The sequence below is a fragment of the Polypterus senegalus genome, chromosome 9 (genome assembly GCF_016835505.1).
Source record: "Polypterus senegalus isolate Bchr_013 chromosome 9, ASM1683550v1, whole genome shotgun sequence".
Classification (NCBI taxonomy): Eukaryota; Metazoa; Chordata; class Cladistia; order Polypteriformes; family Polypteridae; genus Polypterus; species Polypterus senegalus.
This window is the reverse complement of record NC_053162.1, coordinates 118,683,946-118,708,959: the sequence shown is the minus strand read 5'-3', so window position 1 is coordinate 118,708,959 and position 25,014 is coordinate 118,683,946. Positions and strand designations below refer to the sequence as shown.

The 25,014-nt window shown below is 37.1% G+C and overlaps 1 long non-coding RNA gene across 1 annotated transcript; it reads right to left on the bottom strand.

The window, feature by feature from the left end:
- Positions 1-2,945: 2,945 nt before the first annotated feature.
- Positions 2,946-22,944, bottom strand: LOC120535664. Its single transcript, XR_005634958.1, has 3 exons — positions 22,861-22,944; positions 22,243-22,287; positions 2,946-5,487 (listed from the first exon to the last, which is right to left on the bottom strand). It is a non-coding gene; the product is annotated as an uncharacterized LOC120535664 (long non-coding RNA).
- Positions 22,945-25,014: the final 2,070 nt, after the last annotated feature.

The window sequence follows — 25,014 nt, the reverse complement described above, 5'->3', positions numbered from 1 at the left end:
GATGATGATGATGATGATGATGAAGTTGATACAAAACAAATTTTTCAGAAAGTTTTATGACACCTAGTTAAACCAGCTATCCAAACAAAATAGCCTACTAAATATCCTAATTGGAGAGCAGCTTAGAATATTGTAATGAGGGAAGGAAAATCACCACATGAATCTTGGGACAGAAGTGAGGAAGCTTTTATTAAACATTCATATTAAACCTGGTCTGATGACCAAAATGCAAGTATCAATGCTAATTATTAATAGGGCTGCCACCCAGTCTTAGGAAGCTGGCCCAAGCTAATCCTGTTTTAAATGTGGGAACCCCTAATAAAATTATAAGAACTGTACAATGATGGACAGCAAAAGATGAACAGCTTAAAAGAAAGAAACAGGATAAAATCATAGATTGGTTTTATATGAATGGAGAAATGAGCAAGGGGAACTGGACTAACTAGCCTTCCAGGAAGCAAGGGTAAGGCCATGGTAGAAATAAATTTAATCCAGATTCAATAGAATAGCCTAGCACTCCACAATACCATAAAGGTCAGTGTGTGGGCCAATAGACCTCCCACCATCCCCATCTCTATTAAGGCCATGTTTTCAATAGTGGCAGAGAAAATACATTTGGAAAAGTTGTTATCAAAATATACCAAACTTGCCTTTAACTGTTATGTATCCTATCAATGTTCAGAATCCTCAGCATTTTCAATTAACTGGTCCTTCTTTGGAGTTTTTGTCTTTTTCAGCCTTTCCTAAAAAAACACTTTTAACTTAGCTTTTTTTCCATCTGCTTTTTAGTTCTACTCCCAATTAACTAGATACATATGTAATTATATTCTTAAATGAATTTTCAGTTATTATTAATATCTGCTTTTCTATTATGATCCTTTTTAGCCACCACTTACACCACTACCAGATCAAAACATTCTGCAGCCACCTGCGATGTCTGAATGAAAGACCCACTGCATTATCAGGATACTTAAGTTTCTTACAAAACTTAAGTTATGTTAGGTAGAATGTCCAGTGGGGGCTGAGTGGTTCTTTGGCCTTAGAACCCCTAAAGATTTTGTGTTTTCTCCAAAATAACCATTCTATATACAACATACGGACTCTTCTTCCTTAGTAAAGGGTTGGGGGGAAGGGGCTGTTGAAGACTGAGCACAATCATCAGAATGACCCACTGCAATCCACTTCTAATGCAACCTTGGCCTAGTGGTTGAGAAACACTACCCTATAGCACACCTAAGCATTTGTAAAGTAGTAGATAAAAGTAGATTTAAATAGTACATACCTTGAACAGAAGCTTTTTGTACAACAAATATTTCAACATTACCTTAAACTATAAAATGTCAATCATACTTTGTGCAAATTGACAAATACAGTTGTGCTTGAAAGTTTGTGAACCCTTTAGAATTTTCAATATTTCTGCATAAATATGACCTAAAACATCATCAGATTTTCACTCACGTCCTAAAAATAGATATAGAGAAATCAGTTAAACAAATGAGACAAAATTATTATACTTGGTCGTTTATTTATTAAGGAAAATTATCAAATATTATATATTTGTGAGCGGCAAAAGCATGTGAACCTCCAGGATTAGCAGTTTGAAGGTGAAATTCGAGTCAGGTGTTTTCAATCAATGGGATGACAATCAGGTGTGAGTGGGCACCCTGTGTTATTTAAAGAACAGGGTTCTATCAAAGTCTGCTCTTCACAAGACATGTTGTTGGAAGTGTATCATGGCACGAACGAAGGAGATTTCTGAGGACCTCAGAAAAAAAGAGTTGTTGATCTTCATCAGGCTGGAAAAGGTTATAAAACCATCTCTAAAGAGTTTGGACTCCACCAATCCACAGTCAGACAGATTATGTACAAATGGAGAAAATTCAAGACCATTGTTACCCTCCCCAGGAGTGATCACCCATCAAAGATCACTCCAAGAGCAAGGCGTGTAATAGGTGGCGAGGTCACAAAGGACCCCAGGGTAACTTCTAAGCAACTGAAGGCCTCTCTCACATTGGCTAATGTTCATGAGTCCACCATCGGAACACTGAACAACAATGGTGTGCATGGCAGGGTTGCAAGGAGAAAGCCACTGCTCTCCAAAAAAAACATTGCTGCTCATCTGCAGTTTGCTGAAGATCACGTGGACAAACCAGAAGGCTATTAGAATGTTTTGTGGATGGATGAGACCAAAATAGAACTTTTTGGTTTAAATGAAAAGCGTTATGTTTGGAGAAAGGAACACACTACATTCCAGCTTAAGAACCTTATCCCATCTATGAAACATGGCGGTGGTAGTATCATGGTTCGGGCCTGTTTTGCTGCATCTGGGCTAGGACGGTTTGCCTTCATTGATGGAACAATGAATTCTGAATTATATCAGAGAATTTTAAAGGAATATGTCAGGACATCTGTCCATGAACTGAATTTTAACAGAAGGTGGGTCATGCAGCAAGACAACGACCCTAAGCACACAAGTCGTTCTACCAAAAGACGGCTAAAGAAGAATAAAGTTAATGTTTTGGAATGGCCAAATCAAAGTCCTGACCTTAATCCCATCGAAATGTTGTGGAAGGACCTGAAGCGAGCAGTTAATGTGAGGAAACCCACCAACATCCCAGAGTTGAAGCTGTTCTATACGGAGGAATGGGCTAAAATTCCTCCAAGCCGGAGTGCAGGAATGATCAAAAGTTGCCGGAAACGTTTAGTTGCAGTTATTGCTGCAAAAGGGGGTCACACCAGATACTGAAAGCAAATGTTCATATGCTTTTGCCACTCACAAATATGTAATATTCGATTATTTTCCATAATAAATAAATGACCAAGTATAATATTTTTGTCTCATTTGTTTAACTGGTTTCTCTTTATCTACTTTTAGGACTTGAGTGAAAATCTGATGATGTTTTAGGTCATATTTATGTAGAAATATTGAAAATTCTAAAGGGTTCACAAACTTTCAAGCACAACTGTATGTCTGAATCTAGCCCCTCACTCTTGTATCTACTGCTACAAGGGTAAATGGGGAATGCACAGTTACTTTTGGAGACAAAACATTACACCTATATGCCACCAGGGATTCCTTCATATAATGCTAGCACTATAAGACTTCCACCAGAGGACCCTTCATTTTAATGCTAATATTTTTAGGATTTGGTTGATGTGTATGCCAGATAGGGACAGTCTAAGAGATTATTGGCAGATGATGTTAACATTACAGAGTACGGTACAGGTTTTAGTGTTAACGGGACTAAGTGTGAGGGATCTGCTGCCTTATAGACAATGCTGGGTAATTTGCTGAAAATAATTTAAAGAAATAAACAAGAAACATATGAGAGACAATTAATAGTGTTTTTGGAATAAGGACAATTTACATTCAAATGTGAAACTCTGGCCTAGAAGATATATATAACAAACTAAAAACTGCTGGTGGCAGTACAGAACAGATGATTAACATTGTCTTCCTAGGAACCAAATGTTAGTAAAACCCTCCAACTAGCCTTCCAAAGTAACATGAAAAATACTGTAGTTTTACAACACATTGTTACAGCAACTAAACAAAGTAGTAATTATACCGCAGCAGATGTTTGTTAATTGGAAAGCCCAGATGCAAAGCAAAGATCCTAGCTGCTGGAGAAGATTTTTTAACATCAGTAAAGAAGCTTAGGTATGACCCTTGCAATTCAAATGTACCATTGAAAAAAGTCAATATCTTGTATTAATGCTTGATGTCTTGTGAACGGAAGACTAACACCTACTGTCCAGCAAAGATACAGAGCATCTTTAGTGGAAACCAATGGTGGGAACCTAGTACTGACTATGGCTGGAAAAATCAACAGGGTGATTTTGATGTAAGGAATATGTGCAATAGAAGGGACAATACAAGTTTTATTTGTATGAGAACTTTATCTCTAGGTATTCCTGTACATAATTTGACTGGGGAGAATCTACTTGAAAGCATAAAGCATTAACTTTTGAAGTCTTTGAAGTAAATGCTATAGCTTCCTGTCCAATGGTATTAGAGAATGGTGTGTTTATATATTGTATGAAATATAGGACCAGGTAGCCTTTGCCAAGCTAACATAACTAGTGTGAATAGTAGAGGCCACTACCGAGGCTCCAAACCCCAGATACAGAAGACCGGTCAACACTCTGGTCCCATAAAAGAACTTTATTCCACACAGCTCTTAAGAAGACAACTATCACAGCCAAAACACAGTAAAAATGCTTGCTCTTTGGTCTCTCTTTCTCTCTCAATCTCCATCCACCTTACTTCTGCAAGTGTTGCCTTCCTTCCTCCCAGCTCTGACTCAGAGGCCAAGCAGAATGGTCCTTTTAAACTGGATCCTGGGAGTACTTCCAATGTCTGTCTACATTCTGATTGAAGTATTTCTGTGTCAAGCAGAAGCCTCTAGAAGGCAGAGATGGTTTCTTACTGCAGTTCCCCCTGGAAGTAGTTCTAGTGTACCATCATACTGTTGGACAGGACTACATTGCCCATCATGCCTGTGTGTTGAAAAGCAGAGGCAATAAGACAAGAATGCTGCCATCTAGTGTATCGGGGGAGTATAGGCTCCAGGAAGGTCAACTTCTCAGATCCCTGCATACTTCTAGCCTTCCTTCCTGGCAAGAGATCATTATTTTAGCTGGTCGGGACACCAAAATCCCTGATGAAACTTACCCCAGCTGAGCCTTTTATGGTTCAGCAGCCACTCCTGCAAAAGGGCAAACCTGCCCAAAAGGAGGAAGAATGACTGAAGCATTCAAATCATCCCTATTGGAATAAAAGGAGATACTGCCCTTTGTTCCTGCTGTAGAGGCATTGCCTTTTCCTTTACAGTTGCTCCATCTCTTTCCCATTTACCACCACTTATACTGGACAAGAGGGTTGGAGACATCTTGTCATGTGACTAGAAAGAGTTGTGTACTGTGGCTACCATGTACCCTTTGTTGGGTATAACCCGATTATCACATTTGTCTCCCCATTTAATGTGGGGAATGATCAGGCATGGTTAAATTAGAATTCTGCTCTTCTATATTCTGATCATGTGTAAGATTCAGTGCTACTTGGTTCTCCGCACTGCTGTCCGGGACCCCTGCACTCTGAAGTCCTATATTTACTGCACAGGGCACGTACAGCCAAATCTTTTGCAAGTACCATCATTTTTCCAGACAGCACAGATACTCCTCTATTGCTTTTATCTGTGCATTAGCTGTAGTTTGCACTCTTGTTAACATCACCTGAAGCTGACTTAGGATCCACAACAGTATATGCGGAGGTTGTAGCAATAGTTGGAGTTTCTCTGGGTCTGCTTTGGCTCCTGATGGATTCCTAATAAATGAAAGGGAACTTCTCATGATTTTCAGGCTTCACGTGGAAGAAGTTGATGATGATCATGTGGACATCTGGGATGCCAGCCATTTAATCCATAAATGCAGGGGGCAGCATGGTACCTTAATCAGGTGGGGGTGCAGATCGCCACTGTAGAAGAACTAGAAAAGACCGCAGAAAATAGTACAGATTAGTACAGAATTGCAAAACGAAGAGGAAAATTATGCTTCAGTACCCATATAGTCTAATTAGGATAAAACTAAAATGTAGCTGTGAAAAAGCCATTGTAAAATAATGGGGTTTTAGCAGTTTCTTAAATTGTTCTACAGTATTATCCTGAATTTCCAAAGATAAATTATTTCAAATTTTAGGTGCATGACAGTAAAAGCCAGCCTCACCACTTCTTTTCAGGTTGGCTCTTGGAATTATAAGCAGACCTTCATTTGAGGATGTGAGGTTACAATTGGAATGTAAGGGACAGACATTCCAAAATACAGGATGGGGTGAGATTATTTAAGGCTTTGAAAACATATTTAAGGTCAAATCTAAATGACATGGGTAACTAGTGTTTTCTAGTTAAGATTCTGGCATTCTGTACTAACTGCAACTGATTAATGTTTTAATGTAAGGAATGCATTGCAGTAATTCAGTTGGCTGAAAACATTCACATGGACTAATTTTTTAGCATCTTGCAAAGTTATAAGAGGTCCAACATTAGCAATATTCCTTAAGTAAAAAGTGCAGTTCTAATACTCTAATATGTGATTTCAAATTTTGGTCAGTCAATAGTTACCCCTAAATTCTTTACCTCCGACTTGACTTTTAAGCCTAAAAGATCAAGTTTATTTCTAATACCTACACTATATCCATTTTTGCCAATAACCAATATTTCTGTTTTCTCCTTTAATTTAACAAAGCTACTGCTCATCCATTTGGAAATACAAGTAAAACACGGACAGCCAAGAGTAGGGAATCCATTCCCGGGCTCCCAGATTCCTGGACATTATTCATTCCCCGGAATGAAACTGCTGTAATTCCGGGAAACCGGGAACAGCCAAGCTCATATATATAGCATATAAAAATCATTCAAGAAATAACAGGGTTATAGTTGAAAATAATTAAGTGGTACAGTTTTTTGGCCCATTGTGGAGTGTGTTGCCGATTAATTCAGTCAACAACAGACCAGCAGCAGTCTTCAGTCTCCCGGCTCCCACTAAGACTGAGCACAGTGAACTGGAAGGAATCTGTACTCTGCATCTCACGAATGCTGGGACGGGGCAGACTTCACTGACATTTGTCAGACAACAACAGCTTTGAGCAGCAACTTGAAATTACAATGCGTCAGTCTGTTGCTTCCACATTATCTGTGCCAAGAAACTTGCCATCACAGAATGATAAGAAACTGGATGCATCAGTAAAAGCTGAAATGGCAGTTTTTCAGAGCAATGGCAAGCACAGGCGTTGTTTAGAACAAGTGTATCAGTATCTGATGACTGTGCCGCCTACTTCAGTGAAGGCAGAGCGTGCTTTCTCAGCAGCTGGCGTAATCTGCACGAAGGTGCACTCTCGGCTGGACGACCGCATGCTGGACACATTGTGCTTTCTGTGCTCTTATTACCGCAAATAACTAGATCGGGATACCCAATACATCGATCGCGATCGACCAGTAGATTGGAAAGGTACTGCAGGTAGATTGCGTTACATTAAAAAAAAAAATGTATTTATTTTTTTTTTCTCATGAACCCAGAATTAGGGTGAAACACGTGTCGCATACTCTTTGCATTATTTGACAGTAAAACTACGTTTTATATATATATATATATATATATACTATATATATATATATATATATATATATATAATTTTTAAATGTAGGTAGATCATTTTGACCTGGTCATTTTAAAAGTAGTTCGCAAGCCGAAAAAGTGTGGGCACCCCTGAGCTAGATACATGTACTTATATAACAGCATGAACTGCTTGTAGATAAGGTTAGTCTTTTATTGGTGTCAACATATTGCAGTAGTTTTATTAAAAGTAAGTGTTGGTCGTTCTAAAACCATTCACATGCGAGATGCCCATGCACTGTGTCATCCCCGGGACTCCCAGGAATGATATACAGGATTCCCAAATTCCCAGGAATGGATTCCCTAGCCAAGAGTGTCAGGGTCATTAGGCGCTATTGATAAATACAGCTGTGTGTCATCTGCATAGCTGTGGTAGCTCACGTTTGCTTCCATTAGGTAGGATTATCTAAAAGCACTATAGATTGAAAAGAGCAGTAGACACAGAATAGATCCTTAAAAAAAATATCATGGCTCTCCAAAGTATAATAACCACAACTAACAAATTTAAGACGTTGCTGGAGAGGTCTACCCATTGACTAAGGCGATTTATAAGAATACTGTGATCAATGGTGTCAAATATTGCACTCAAGTCTATGAGAAAAAGAACAGATATATGGCCTCTGTCCACGTTAATCTGCAAGTCATTTATCCAGTGCAGTTTCTGTACTGTAATTTGTTCTAAAACCAGACTGAAGCTTGTCCACAATAGAATGTTTATTTAAGTAATAATTTAGCTACGTAATGACTGCCTTTTCTAGAATTTTACTTAAAAGTAGGTCAGATATTAGTCTAAAATTGTCAAAAACAGAGGAGTCAAGATTATTTTTCTTAAGCTAGAGTTTGACAACTGCAGTCTTAGGACACTCAGTAAAATATCTTGTATCTAATGAGTTCAGTACACTATCAATTAGCACAACAACTTCTTTAAAAAAGGCAGTTGGTATTGGGTCAAGAACGGAGGTGGAGGGTTTCAATTGAGAAATTACTCTATGTAGTTTGAGTAAAACTATTCCGGTGAAATAATTTAACTTGCTTAAAATGGAATACTGGGATTTAGTCCAATTAATATAGTAAATCTCACCCAAAGTTATTTCTAATGTCATTAATTTTGTGTTTAAAAAATATAGTGAAAGCCTCACAAGAGGCATTCCATTGAGTGAGCTGGGTTTAGAACAGTGATCGCAAAACCTTTTGGGCTCAGCATGTTAAATTCTGAAAATGCCTAAGTTGACTATGCTGGCATGTAGACCCCGCTAAACAAAAGACAAACAATTCTTTACATATCCATTTATTTAAAAAAAAAAAAAAAGATTCAGCCCAATCATGTGTGTTATGTATTAAAAAAGTAAAAGATAAATCAGTGACTCACAATAGAGAATATTATATGTACATTAAAAATTACCCTAATTGTAATAATAATTTTGAATTGAACTGAAAAAAATATGAAACACATTGCTTTTGATTTGATCAATTAATGGCTTCTTTGTTGCTGGGTTTTAATAGATGAATCTGAAATTGAAAGTAGGTATTTTTTTGCACTTCATGCCCAAACAAGCAGTACTAACTTCATTTGTCAGACAGTTTGTTTTGTCCATTTTAATGTTGTTTACCACTGAGAATAAGGTCTTGTAAAAGAATGCAAAAAGTCAGTTTTACGATTGATTAAGAGGGACAGTTGAGGGAAATGTAAAACAGCACAGGCTTAGAAATGCAGACTACTTGCCCTTTGCTGAAGCGAAACCACCGAGAGAAAATAATGTCAGCACTTGACATTGCAGACTCTATAAAGACAGAATTGTTGTGTGCAGCAGTGTTGTTTAGGGAAGCTCTGAACCACACAATGAAAAAAAAAAAGTCTGGGATAACCCTTATTGCGTACATATCTCATATGCATGTGAAAACATCACAAATGTAGAAGGGTCATTTCATAATTTTTTTTTCAGTGTAGTTCAGAGCTTCCATACATGTTGAACTGGCTCCAGGCAAAAAATAATTCAATGCACTTCACGCGAGCAACAAACATAAAAGCAGATTTCACACAAATGCTCATAGTGCACTCATTTTGGAGCCTGCAGTTCCAGAAATTGCACTTGCTCCATGAAAATGAGCTTCTAGTGCTGAAGTCAACTGAACTGTGCGGCTGCTGTAATAACAAATGTGCTGATACAGGTTGTGAGAATCCGTTTTAAGCTCTGGGTGGTGCAGGGTCTTATATTTTTTTGTTCAATTCAATTTCTTTGGTAACTTGGGTCTTGGTGAATGCTGGCACGTCACCCATGCATGCATGTCATAGGTTTGCCGTCACGAGTTTAGAAGATGATCAATAGTTAAGAATAAAATTCTTGGACTACCAGCATTATCATTTATAATTTTAGAGAAATAGGACTGCTTCTCAAGGCAGACTATGTTGTTATATTCAGTTATTTTAGAATTCAGTATTTCATATGGACTATCAATTTAATTTATCTCCATTTACGCTCAGTTCTCTGACATGTTCTGTTAAATCAGACACTCTTTGGATTTTAACAGTACTAGAGGTCAACTCCTCGGATCCTTGTATACTTCTGGCCTCCCTTCCTGGCAAGGGATCAGTACTTGACCTGGACAGGATGCCAAACAATCCCTGATGACACACTGATATCTGTTGGGTAGAAGGGAATCAAACTGTCATTTTAACAAAAGAACAGATTTGGTATTGGTCATTATCTATTAAAGGTGCTTAACTGCTATATCTGGAACCTATTAAATTATGGAAAAGATTACAGCAACAAATTACTGAGATTTATATAAGGGAAAAATAAACTATTTCCATTATTAAGTATATAATTACAAATATGCAAGCAAACAGGGTTAAAGAGGGTCAAACCATAGAAGGAATAAGTTATAGCCAGTGGGATTTCTTTTTAAATTGGTTACCTTCAGGAGTAGATTGGCTTAACAAATTGCATCATCTAATCATCATCCTCTTAGGGGTAAACATCCAGTTATTCCTTTGGTATTTGTATATTTGCTATTGACTTAGACAACTGCAGGTCAAGACTGGAAATAAAGTCCTGCTCCGACTTACTATTTGGCCATACGCCAAACTGGCTGTATGTCAGTCAAAGTGTACAGGTCATTTTATAGTTTCTCCATCTGCTAAGTCCCATTGGCCTGAGTATGTGGTCACCACCAGGACTTTTATGGCTCATGGAGGTAGGGAAATGTGTTGTAGATCAGGCTGCCACTGACACTAGGAGAGTAGTGTGAAGCAGGACTGGTGGCAACACTGTTCAGGTAAAGGGCTAAGCAGATTGCAGAGAAGGGAAAGTCTCAAAGCTGAAATCCATATCTGGGACACTTTTTGCAGCATCAGATTAGTGAAAGAAGACAGCCAAGAAACTGGCACAGCTGTAGCTCAACACAAGGAGGATCGCCTGCTCATACATGAACAGGTCACCACCCTTGACACATTTTTAAAAAAACACTCTGCATACTAGGGAATCTCCTAAAGACCAGCAAATATCCCACTGTATGAAAAGTGGGTTGATCCAAGTAACTTATTGGCTAGCAATCTTAACATGCATCACATGTAAATTAATGGAAGCAATTACTAAATAAAAGTTCTGGCTGCACATGTCTAGAACAGGTGTATTAGTAAATAGTCAAGAAGGGTTCAGATGCTAATATGCTGGCATTTTATGAGCTATAAACAAAAGCATGTAATAAGGGGTGCCTATTTTTATGCAATAATAAGTATTTGTATTTGTATATGCTTTGTTTTCAGTTTTTGAAACATATGTTGGGGACTCACAACAATGATCTCCTCAAAAGTAAAAAAAAAAGTTTTTCAAGTAACTTGGTTTAAGCCAAATTAAGCTTCTTGTGCGATTCCTTGCAACAAGTAGATTTACTTTTTTTACACATGCTCGTTGGTGTAATCTTTTCCCCTTAAATGCTATAATTAATGTTATATTTAGGCCCATTTTTGCCTTGCAGTCGGGGCCACCAGTGTTTTTGGCTGGCCAGCCTATGTCTGAGGATTACTGTATGTCTCTGTTGCCCTACCTGGGCCTACCGTTTCTGTCTTTATGATTTTGCCAGAGTCTGCCGCAACCCATGGAGAGGGTGCTTTGGAGCTATTGCTCGTATCATCGACAGTGTGCCGAGCTGAAGCCTGAGAGCCTCAATTCTGTACTGGATTTCTAAGAAGGCGGCTCCTGGATGACCCACTTACTACTGTTCCCTGTGGTTCAAAATGTGAGTTTCACTAAATTTTACTTGCCTTCTTTTTGACCTTTTCAGACCTGCCACCCCAGCCAAGATGTGGTCATCCTGCTTTTCAGTCATCTCCACCAAATGGTGGTTTTCCTTCTCAGTCATCTGGGTAGTGTTAACATGGCAAGAAGACCACAGCATGACTAGGACAACTGGGCAGTCTTTTCACCTCGTCAGCCATACTATAAAACAGACTTCTTGCCTGAAGATGAACCATATTGTCAGGACTTGGTTTTGTTTATTGTTATGATTTTGGTAGTATTCTTAGTGTTGTGCTTACCCCAGGAAAAACAAGCCAAACCTCTGAATGCTTTCTAAAAAGAAAAAAAGTATTATGCATACCAGAAACAAAAATACTAAAGCATCAGCATAAATACAATAGAAGGTATGCCTAGTGTCAACTGATGTATTGATGCAGGTTTAGTACACATTCTTCATGTTAAATGTTTTGAAATGGTCACCAATGTATGGCCCAATGTTTAATTGGGACAATAGAAGTGTATTTCTTTAAGCAATTTTCTTTTGTTACTTTTGTTGCTTGATCCTCCATGATCAACACACTTTGTGTTATTATATGCTACCACAGTGCAAGACTTAGTGACTTCCACATTTCCCCTGAAATGAGAATTAATATTTACAGGAAGAACTTGGACATGCTCATTTAGATTGAGTGGCATCACATGACTATGCTTTTGGAAAATCTAGTTCTCCCCTTTTAAAGTGTTTAAAATGTGCAGGAGAAAACTAAATTTACATTCTGTGAATTGTCAATACATAGTAATGGGTGCACTTCCTAGATACAGAATTCTGCCATGATCTGTGATTTTCAAGAATTGCTTGTACAAATTCTAGCAGAGTTTCTGGCTAATTATACTATATTGTAGGGTTTTAGTATACAGATTCTGAATCTGAGGTTTGTTTTTGCGTTTTTTGAACCTTAAGGTTTAAACAGTATTTACATTTTACAGCGACACCATTTTGTCTCTTCCCGGGTCCTCCCTGCGTTGAGTTTGCATGATCTCCCCGTGTCTGTGTGTGTTTTCTCCGGTGCTCCGGTTTCCTCCCACAGTCCAAAGACATGCAGGTTAGGTGCATTGGCGATCCTAAATTGTCCCTAGTGTGTGCATGCGCGCGTGCACTGCGGTGGGCTGGCACCCTGCCCGGGGTTTGTTCCTGCCTTGTGCCCTGTGTTGGCTGGGATTGGCTCCAGCAGAACCCCGTGACCCTGTGTTAGGATACAGCAGGTTGGACAATGACTGACTGACCATTTTGTCTTTTCTCTTTTTCCTTTGATTTTTTTTCCAGGTTTTTGACTTTAGCTTTGCTCTTACTAACTGTGATTCTTAGGTTTAATTTTGGCTTCTGGCAAAAAATCTGGGCACAAATCTTGAGTTGCATCATCTCCTAGTTCTCTTTCATTTAAATTCACACAAATGTTAAACTTCCCTCATTCTTTGGAAAAACAGTTAAACAGGTTGCTCATAGAGACCTGGATAGATTAATATTCTAGGTAGCATGTTTAGCCAACAGTATTCCTCAGTGGCACTGCCTGCCAAAATGTGCAGCTTTTCTCTCAGTGGACTGGGTGTGTGTCTATCCTATATCTGCTGGGTCATTAAATCCCATTTTCTCAGCCATTGCTGTTTTGTTAATGTCACACCACTGCAGTTGTTACATCACTCTTTAGTGACAGCTTCATTTATTGAACTCTTTAAGGCTATGGAGCTGCTGACAGTAACTGGCACTGAACAGGATTCATCAGCAGATGAGTTTTTTGGCCTCATCGTAGCCGAACAGTTTTAATGCCTTATCTTCCGAGAGATGCAGCTTGCCTGCTTAAAAATCAAACTAAGGTCTGGCTTGCTACATAAAATCTAGTCAAGTGTGTACAGCCCTTTGATTTGCTACTCAGGTTTTTTGGTGTCATCTGTGCCCTCCTAATTGATATTCATGCTTGTCTCAGTATTGAGGTGGTCTAGCTCTCCGTTTCTAGCCCAGTAAACTAGTTACTTATCAATCTCAATGCCTTTATTATTTGCCATAGAATGCTATTTTCAACTCAACAGTGAAGGTTCCTTTAGTCAAAAAGCAAAGCATCCATTTTTATTTGTTTTTCAAGTTTCCTGCCCTTAATTATAGAATACTCAAGTAGAAATACTATCAATTTGTAAATTAGCTCATCTTTCTATAAAATGTGATGTTTTGTCTTGGTAAACATTTAGTATTTTGTAATAATCAAGATAGAATTGATGGTGTAGAGGTGATTGAACCACTAGGGTCAAGTGCCCATAATGTAATGCAATTCTCAGTATTTAATGATAATAATACATTTTATTTATATAAGGCCTTTCCCATGCTCAAGGCACTCACTGAATATAAGAAAGAACGGCAGGGTATACAGTATACAGCATTGTGCAAACCAAATAAAGAAGATTACGACAATGAATTCAGAGAATGCAGATGGACAGACTAGAATTGTTAAGTTGAACTTTGGTTGGGCTAATTTTGACCAGATGCAACAATGTCTAAGTAGGATACACTGGGATAAGCTTTTAAGTGTAGAGACAGTCAAGGAGCAGTGAAACAGGTTTAAAAATGTTTCACATGTAATGCAGGATTGAGGGAAGCATATTTCTGTGAGTATTTTGGTTGATTTGGTTTTGTCAAAAGGAAAACTGAAAAATAATAACTAGCAAAAAATTTGAAATATTAATTACTGAAAATGTGGTGAAAAGCTTTCTTATTGCAGAATTTGAAAATATAAAAGTACTAGATTAATTCATCATAATGCAGGCAACTCTTTTCCAGCATCTAACTCAGATTTCTTTTTAGGAATATAGTATTCTGTTTCTGAATAAAATTAAAAAATACATATAAGGTTAGGTGGATTGGCGATTCTAAACTGTCCCTAGTGTGTGGGGGTGTGTGTCCTGCAGTGGGTTGGCACCCTGCCCGGGATTGATTCCTGCCTTCTGCCCTGTGTTGGCTGGGATTGGCTCCAGCAGACCCCCCGTGACCCTGTGGTTAGGATTCAGCGGGTTGGAAAATGGATGGATGTATACATTTTATACATTTTGTTGATAAGAATCCACTTTACAGTGTTGTCATAAAATGAAGGAATAAAAATTAAATGAACCCAGATATAATTCATGAACCGTAGAGGGCAGCAAAAGACTAATCTTCAATCAAGAAGTTTCCTAATGACAGTGCTGTAAATAAATCATTTATACAACAGGCAATTCAGTATAAGTAAACTCTACAAACTAAAATTAAGGTTGTTGGGTATTTGAAAAAAATTGCATATTGTAGTCTTTTTAGTTAGCCAATAAAAGGTGTCATTTTGCTTGGCTTTTCTCTACAAAAAAACAAAAATGCAAGCTCAATGATCTAAAACACATGGAAAAGTTCTAATCTTTGAGCACAACTCTCATTTGTATCCGACACTCTATCAAGTGAAATCATGCTATTTCTTTAAAGACTGCCAGCAGATCATTTAGGTAATTAGTTATTTAAACAAATGTTGTTTGCCAATTAGTTCACCAAATTGTCAGCTCGCTATTTACTATAAAAGTAACCAAGAATAAAACATTTGCACCTAAAATGTCTGATGGGAGTATTGTAGCAACGACAAAGAAAAGCAAAACAGTAGCAGGGAGAAGAAGAGTGCAGATGAGTTTACAAGGAAGGTCATATGGCAGAGGATAAGGAACAGCAGTTGTTTTGGGAAGTCTTTTAAATAAGTTGAGAAAAACTGTTAAGAGTTTGTAATATGATTAAAAAAAGACAAGCATATTTCAAGAGTTTTATTTTTGATAATTGTCAATAGTACATTTAAAGAGATGTTTATAGGCTGTCATAGCTGATTTATAATGGATTTGTATAATTAAGTGTCAGCAAAATTATTTACCATTTTTGTAATTATATATTATGTCCTATTAGAAAAAGGATAGCTTTGCCTCTGAAGTTTAAAGACATATACAAAGAAGGTGGGCTGTTCCAATTGTCAAAGAAGGTGAAAAAAAATACATAGAGTCTCTTCACTTCTAAAAAAAATTAAGATCACTGTTTATACTAATGAACTAAGACATAAGGCAATCTTGGTTTCTCTAGTTTTGCAGACCAAACTAAGAAATGAGTGTTGAATATTCTACCGAGAATATTAAGAAAGGAGAAATTGCATTCTTATTCTTGAAAGAAGTGAAAGATAAAACTATTTTCATAAGGTCCATGAAAAAGCAATTTAATCATAAGCAACGGCTGAATAAAAGGCAGACTGACTGAAAGAAAGCCAAACTATCTGAAATGTTGAAACAAGACAGTAATCAAAAATTACACATCACAAAAACACAAGATGCAGTAATTCATGAATCTAGTTTTGGAGAATGCTCAAATACAAAGCAAAGGGTATGTTATTTATTTTCCTCACACCTCAATTGCTTAATTACCACATAGTTAGTTAGTTAGCCTAGATACACAATCAGATGGGAGGAGACAGAGGTAAGCAGCATATAAAATGAAAAGCTTTGTGTGCAACTCACCAGTTATTGGCAGTACCAATAAGGGATTGTTGCTAACAAAAAATCTAAAATGTAAAAAAAAAAAATATGATACATGTCCAAGAAGCACTTAGCTTTCTGATTTCAGGAACTATAGCTAATCTGGTAACCAGTAATACAGTTATATAATGATGACTAGACAAAAAAACTATAGTATGTTTTACTGTAGAAGAAAATGTGTTTTTTTCCTTAAAAGATGGCTTTATACTGAACAACAATAACTCTGCTGGGTTAACTACAATAACTTCAATGAAAGAAAAGCATAATAAAAGTGTAGTAAAATTCATATTCATGGCTTTACGCAACTTCAAAACACCAGCAGGTTTTCTATGGACAGAATGTAGTTATTCTCAGAATACCACTCACAGTTCAATGTAAAGTGGAACAGAGCTTGTGAAATATTCACCATTACCTATAGAATGTTGGTTTGTGATAAAGGAGCCAGGTATTGCATTGTATGCATTGAGTACAGTTCTTTATAATTTTGTTGAAGAAAGCCAAAGCATAATTTTTTCACTCTAACTGACATGAATGAATTTTAAGCCTCCTTCTTGGGTAGACTGAATCCATGTCAGCTCTTATGAGTAATCTCTGAGCTCCCTGCATTAAAAAGAGCAACATGGTAAACATCCTACTTTTTAGGTCTAGTGTGGCAAACCTACAGTATATCAGCAATTAGTGGGAAAAACACACAAAACTTTACCTTCATTGAGAAAACTCAGGCTGCCGCAGAGTGGCAACATGATTCTTGGGTAACTTGTGACAAAGAAAAACAGAAGACATAGTAAGAAAGCAGCATTTGGGCAAATTTATGATCATATTGTTTCAAATGTTTTTATAAACTTTTTTTCTGATCTCTGTAACAACAGGACTGCTATACATCAGGTGAAGTCCTGGAAGGGGGTGCCTGGTTCACAGCTGACATCACAAAGACCATTGGAAAATCCCAAATATCCACACTGGCAGGGAAAGTTAAAATTTGTAAAGTGAGAAAGCAATGGTGTATAAGGGAAATAGGATGGTAAGCCTTGTACATATACCTGGTGCCTCAGAAATGCAACAATCATGGGGTTATGTAGGAGGACTGATAACATTCCTTTTATGACTAACAAGTTGCAGCAAAGTGTCACTATCTGGGCAGACTGTGGCCAGTTTTCCTTATGAATGGGAAGACCATTAGGAAGCAAGTACTTTCTCTCTAAAATGTTGGTTGGGAAGCTGATAGGGACACCTGAGACCTCAAAGAAGCAGGAACACCTAAATAAGGTTAGAGACAGGGCAGAGTGGTGGCTCTGAGGCTAAGGATCGGTTTTGGTATCCAGAAGGTTGCCTGTTCAAATCCCAGTCACTACCAAAAGAGATCCTACTCTGCTGGGCCCTTGAGCAAGAGCCTTAACCTGTAATTGCTCCAGGGGCGCTGTACAATAGCTGATCCTGCGCTCTGACCCCAAGGAGTATGTGAAAACTAACAAATTCCTAATACAAGAAATTGTATAAGGCGAAATAAACAAAAAAAAAAAAAAATACAGTAAAAGGTTAAAATTTTAAAGAAAACACCAGAGCTATGAGAGAGAAAGAAAAAGTGGAAGAAAGACAGGGAGAGTTGAAGTTTTGAAACTTTTCATTATTAATCAAAAATCAATCCTTTTTTATATTAGGAAAAATAAGGAAAACCACAATAAAACAAACAAAAAAAAAAAAACAAAACAATAAATAAGTCTCATTTGACACTTTAGATTAGAAAAATCAGTTCACTTTCCTGGAGTTTACAAGGTGCTTCACGGATACATAAACCATTAACAAAAGTGTCCAGATTAAATCCATTTTATAGAAAGTGTTCTAGGTACATTCTGATTTTCACCAGAGAAACAAGTATCTTGAGCATATCACAAGCCTTATTTGAATAAACTTTCTCTTTATGAGATTTGAAAATTGCTGTGTTTGTCCAAAGAAGAAATTGTCAATCTGAAAAGACAAAAGCTGCATGTGAAAGACAGTGTAATTTTAGGTGAGCAAGTCATCCCAACTAAATGTTGTTTTAGTTTTTACAAGTGTTTTATCTTCTCTCTGGTTATACCTTGTTTGCATTATTTTTAATAAACATACAATTTTGATACGATTGGCTTCATTGCTGTAATCCTAGGTGTGAGAGAGGCCATATGGTACCTTCCCCCATTGCAGTAGGTACAGTCAATATGTTAGCAAACATTGAGAAATCAGTTACATTTCTGCTACTGTGTGTACTCACCAGTTGAACAAACTTCTAATGTTGGGTTGGAGAGGAAAACAGAAACAAATCAAAAGTGATATCAACTGCAACTTGACTACTAAGCTTTAGTCAATTAGAGACAAACAAACTCTAGTAAATGAAAAGGAGTGGTGACAGTGTGTCTGATTTCAACACAATTAAGCACTAAGGTATGTATTTCTTTTGTCAGCAAGGCAGACTGAATGCACAGCATAATCATTGTTATCAATTTTGCTGTAGTCATGAGTTACTGTCGGACTACACAACCAGAGGTATTTAGTCATCCCATAACGGACAGGGATTCTCTAAAGCATTTTACTACATGCCAACTGTCAGGGCATGCACTATTAAGAGCTTCACTGCAGCCCTGGGAATGGCCAACAAAGACTTGGTCTAGATGACACACTGATTTTGCTGAACCAATTTGAGAAAAAAAAAAAAAGCTTCTATAATGCGACACACTTGCATCTCTTCTGCACTCCATTTCTGCTAACATTTCAAACAATACCTTGCACCATATTTTAACAACACAAAAGATCATATTTTATTGCCTTGGACAATGCTACAACATTTACATCTTCAGAATTCACTTAAACAAATGGGATATGGCATTGAACAACAGCCCTCTATAACTCATTCTCAAATGGAGAAGCACAGCAAATGGTATAAATAAAGCATGCTTTAAGAAAAATCATAGCAGATAACTAGTAGACATGCTTCACAAGATTTTTACTAGGTCAGCACATTGTGTCCAATTGTTCCACATGGAATAGCTGTGCAGAGTTATCAATACACAAATGGCGGACTTCTGAACTTGATTTCTTCTACTCAGAATTCCATGGTAACATGCATCTGAAGCAAGGGGAAACGGGATGAAGGAATCCTGTTGGGGCTTTGGCCCTTAGAGATCGTGTATGCTAGTAACATTGTAGGAGAACCACACTGGATACCAGAAGTGGGGGAGTAAGTAACTTTCAGTATGCCCTCCCAGGCAGAAGATGGAACCATTCATTTCTGACAAGCTGATTATGAATGTAAAGTCTATGGAAGATGTAAATCTGTGCAACAGTTTCCTATTACTGTTAATCAGCCTCCAGGTAGCCTGATAATATCCATCCATCCATCCATCCATCCAACCTGCTGAATCCAAACACAGGGTCACGGGGGTCTGCTAGAGCCAATCCCAGCCAACACAGGGCACAAGGCAGGAACTAATCCTGGGCAGGGTGCCAACCAGCCTGATTATAGCACCTACCAAGTTATCAGCTAGACTTAATCATATAGTAATGTCTCCAGTCCCAAACACTGGTAAAAAAAAAACTTTGGAGGTTAAGATCCCACAACTTGTTGTTTCACAAAGAACTCATACAGCTATTCTTAGGTCAAAATATTTTAAAGATATTTAAAATTGAAGGAAATGGGTGTTTTGTATTTTTTTGTTCATTGAGTTTAAGTTACACAGCTTTTATTTGGCATGCCTATTGAAGTCACTTTTCAAAAGTATGTTAGGCAAGTGGAATTTTAAAACAGAGGCTATAGGTTCTACTGAACAGGAGGTTTTCTAACTATTAAACAGTTTACAGTTGTCACCTATTTTGTCCATAGTTTTCAATTCTTTATAATACAGAAATAATGAAGCAGGTTAGATTTTGTTTTTTGTTAATATTTTATTTGACTATGATTGTTTCTGTCCTTTCAATGCTTCTTGATAAATATGCTACTTTTATAATTTTGAGTCAACGGAGTCTGAAGAACTATTTTATTGTGTTATCAGATGCACCATAGGGAACAATTACACATAACCTTTTGGGTTCTTTTGATAATGGAAGATAGGAACAAAAATGTCAAAACCAGCTGTAAAAGTCTTACTTGTAACCTTATACCCATTTTATTGTTCCTGTTGTACTTTATATATTTAATCCTAGGCATCTTTAATGGCAGGCTGCTTGCTGACTGGGAATGCCTTTGCTTCAAAACCTATTTCAACCCAGTTTTACCATCAATACAGGGCTTCTCAAAAGCATTTTCTTAAGGGACCATAGCTAGACAAAGAAGTGACAATTTATCTCTTAGCCACAGTAAGAGGAATTCAGTCATAGACACCGAGTTTAAATGTTAATTTAAAAACTACTAGCGACTGGAAGCCCGATCGAATCGGGTTACAAATTCTACGTTTGTGAAATCCATACTTTCTCTGCAAAGAATTGTTTTTTTAAGTCCTTGAAATGATTTTGTTATCATGGCACTGATTTGTACTTAAAATAGACCTTTTCAGCCGATGTAATGAAGAGCTTCCTGTTTAAATGGGGCTAAGAGACGTGAACTCAGCTCTTCAGTGCACCTCATTTGATTTTTTCAGGCAAACAAATTTTCAAAACAAACCGTATTTTACGACTCTAATCAGAGTCGGAGTAATTATGTTGCCGTGGTCATTTTAGATCTCAGATCGGCTAAAATTTTTAAACAGTGACCGTTGTTAATACCCAGCCGTCATTACTCAGTTTGCCAATAAATGTCAGAAGGACAGATGCCAAAACCAAACTACCCAAAGATAGATTTCGACGTACCAAGCAAATGGCGATACATTCTAAGTTACTTACGGTAACACAGCTCTCGAAGAATTGAAGTCAGTCGACAATGTTAGTCCTGGAAAGTAGGCCCCAATAAACCAACATTCCAAAAACCAACGTAACTTACTGTTATCTGCTCGAACCAATACCGACTTACTATACTCGGCCGTCCAGTGGCATCACTGAAGCATTTGAACATTCTTAGCCAATCATGTAATACTGCGTCCGTGTTTGCCACATTATGTTCTAATTACAGAGGCAGAGTCCCATTCAATGGTTCTAACTTGTATTGAGTCGAGGTCTTTACACAAACACCATACATACAGGGTATTGACGCAAACACCATACATACGGGGTATTGACGCAAACACCATACATACGGATAGTATCAAATTATTTATATGGATATCTACTTGCATATAAACCATCCTTTGTCTTGAGCCAAGCCTATCCCTGCAAGTATGGGTGCAATACTGCAAATATAGGCAATACAAAGAATTATACAGCCTGGTTGAGTTAAGTCTTCATATCAGCAAGACTCTAGGTTCTCCAGTTCCTTAGTTACAAATTATATATCCTTAATCATAAATTAAAAGAAAGACTTCATGCTTGGGGGAGAGGGTTCTTTGCCAAATGTCCAGCATCTAACCAGAAACAGACAGCCCCATGAAAGTAATAAAGTATCTATCTAAGTGTCAATTTCAGTTACTGAAAGACTCCCTGCAAGTGTCCATTTTTGTAACTGAGTTGAGTTCCTTCCAAAAGTGTCAGAGACTCAGTACCCAAATTAAAAGCTCCATGAAAATGTCTATTTCAGTCAAACTGAGGAAGCTCTTTTTTGGGGGGAAAAAAAGTCTAATTAAAGGCAACAATAATTCACCATCTTTTCTTATACAAAATAAGTAACACACCTGCCATTATTTCTGCTAGCAGGGCAGTTTCTCCAAACACAAAAATGTTACTAAATCATTATTACAAACTAAGAGCCCTACAGCTATTCTTCCAACTAAATAAATTACCTAAATCCTGCTTTTCCTTTCAGTTTTCCCAGAATATATTGTGATCCTCTTCAGCATGATTAGAATTTCAGGCTTAGGCCTGAGATCTGTCAGCTGCAAAGGTTAAAATATTTCCCATACAAGAACCATTTCCTGTTCTAACAGTAATATAGTCTAAAATCTGCAAGATGAACCTGAGAAAAAAAAATTGCAAATTATGCGGAGTGGGGAGTAAACTTTGGAAAGTCTGTCCATCCTCCTACAAAAGCAAACGTATGGGTGGAATTAGGATCAAAATGAAATGTAGTAAAGTACAAATAAAAATGAGAAAAAATAAGTTGAATTATAACATAGAAATATCCTCTATGGATAAGCAAACACAACAGTGCTCCATCAAATATTCTGACCATTCTTTACCTTGATTCATTTAGATTATGATTTACCTTAGTCCTGTTTCTCACATAGAAAACAGAAGCCTCATTGTAGAACTGCAAAAAAAAGACAGCATATAAATAACAGAAATTAAAAACAAAAACACCTTTGTCACAGAAACGTCTGTCCTATTGTTATTGAAAGTACTTTATCGAGTTCGAGTTTCTAATACTGATCAGTATTAGAAAAGATCCCAAAAATAATAAAGTAATCTGTTAAAATGGATTAGGTCCTGGATTTGAATCCCTGACACTGGATCCATGAAGCTGCACCGTCAATCACTGCACCACCGTGTGGCAATTCCCCTACCAGAGATTACCATTTAAAGGGGAAAAAGTCCTAAGAATAGGTTAAAGTCGACTTTTGCAGAATAAAAAGTCAAAGCACTTATCTGTTTAAATCGTTGAAGTAAGGGGTGCGCTTTCGCAACCATTTTTAACTTTGGCATGTTTATGCAGAGGGACACCGGCGACAAGTCAGGGTTGCTGGAGGACGCTGTGCGTCTCTTTAGCCCTGCACTTAACAATTGGGAAAGGTGCGGAGCGTTTAGTTAGTGCGTGCATTAGTGTAAGAATTGTAATTCCCAAGGGGGATTATTATAATAAAATAAAATAAAAAAAATACCTTACTTTAGTAGCAAGTCTGCTCGAGCTCGAGCTTGTGCGCATGTGAGGTCACCAGCCCTATTTAATACATGCCTTGTAAAGGTTGAGAGGCGCACCTGTGACGAAGGCACCTGCCTCAATTGCGATTGGTTTAAGGGAGCATCGTGTCGCACGATTGGCTGAAGATTTGTTCCCCAACCATAAGAGGCACTTCCTGCCTCACAGGGTTGTCTTTAAACTCGATGGTTTGTATGGTATACGAAGTTAATTAATTATAGCAAACAACGGCTTGTGCATGTGCTTATACTTACAAATATATCTATATCTATATCCCGTGACCCTATTCGGATTCAGCGGGTTAGAAAATGAATGGATGTATATATATATATATATAGATATAGATATATATATATATATATATATATATATATATATATATATATCTCGATAGATATATATAGATATCCCCACCAAAACAACACTACAACTAGATATCTTATAGTTTGGGTTTGAGGTACTTTTTTTCTTGAATATGCACTTTTTTCCTTGTAAATATTTTTGTTGATTTTTTGGTCTTTATGTGTAGTTTCTTTCAGCTTAGTGTGGTGGGTTTTTTTTTTTTTTTTTTGTCTTTATTTTTCATTTTTGGGATTGATAGCTTCATTGTTTTTGATTGGGACATTATTTTTGGTGTTTTTGTGCACCTGTAAGTAAAACCCACTTTTGTTTTGGAAATTGCCACCTTTAGGAGACATTTCCTCAAAAAATAGATATTATGAAAGCACAGGTATCATTTTGCTTGGTGTATGACATACACTGGTGTATTTAGATGTAGAAATTTTTAAATCATAAAAACTGTTTTCATTTATCATCTGCTGTTCATAGCTGGCAAATACTTGAAAGCAACTGAAATAAGAAGGCAAAGGAGCACTGCTGTCCCGCTTTAAATTCATGATAAATTGTTGACATTTTCTCAAGTTACTGTTAGTACTTTTTTAGTAAGACTTTTATAAATATAAGACTATATTAACTGACTGCAGACATCTTACTGTTGATCACTCAAAGCCAAGTTGGATAGAAATCTAAGCCTACACAATGTTATGCTTTGCTAGCATAGTTATGAAACTGTCGTAAAAAATCACAATTGTGATTATATGAAGGATTTTTTCAGTTAATAAGTGATGTAAAGAAAATTCCTTTTGTTCACTCATGTTATATATTTTTCTTTGAGCTTTTGGTGTCAGCATTTTTTAACAATATAGGAAATCAGACAAGGAGCAAATACATTTTTAAATTACTTTTTTGGGAAAAAACAGATACTTATTCCTGCTTTTTTGAAAAAGAGACAGTGCTTGGATAGGGGAAGCAAAATGTACATTCTTGCTTGCATCCATTGAGCAGTTCAGTTAATAGTTCATGTTAAGAATATTAACTCCTTAAAAAATACACATATTCTCAGTGTAACTTAGTCACGAAACATTTCCTGTAAGCAATGTAGGACTTCAAGATTTACAAGGTCTCCATGTTCCTCTATAGCAGGGGTGTCCAACTCTGGTTCTGGAGGGTGCAGTGATTGCAGGTTTTCATTCTAACCCTTTTCCTTATCTGTGACTAGTTTTCACAGCTAATTACCATATTTTCCCTTCATTTTAATAGCCATCTGAATTGATTCTTTTCTCCATTAAACAACAGCCAAACTGAAATGAGATGTGAAATGAGCCAACAAGTGATCAGCCAAATTGGAACGCCAGACTACAGCCAATTTCACTCTAACCAGTTTCTTAATGAGAAGCCAGTTTTTGCTATTAATTAAACCTGCCCTTTAATTCCAAGCCTTGTTGCTGCTCTCGTTCTGCCACAGCAGACAATTATAAAATTGTTGATGTTCTGTTTTTTTTCTAAGAAAACCATCAAATGTTTTGATGATCTGAGCAGAACAACATTTCTGAGAGATCCTTACTTAACCGTACTTTATATTCAGAAACATTTGTTAGCTGGTCATGTGGTGACTCATTTTTTATCTCATTATTGTATTGCTGCTAATTAAGAAAAAAGAAACAACCAAAGGGTCTGAATCAAGTTAATTAAAACTAATGCAAATTAAATAAATTAGCAGCAAATAAGGTAACTAATTAAGAAGACAGAATGAAAACCTTCATCCACTGCAGCCCTTCCAGG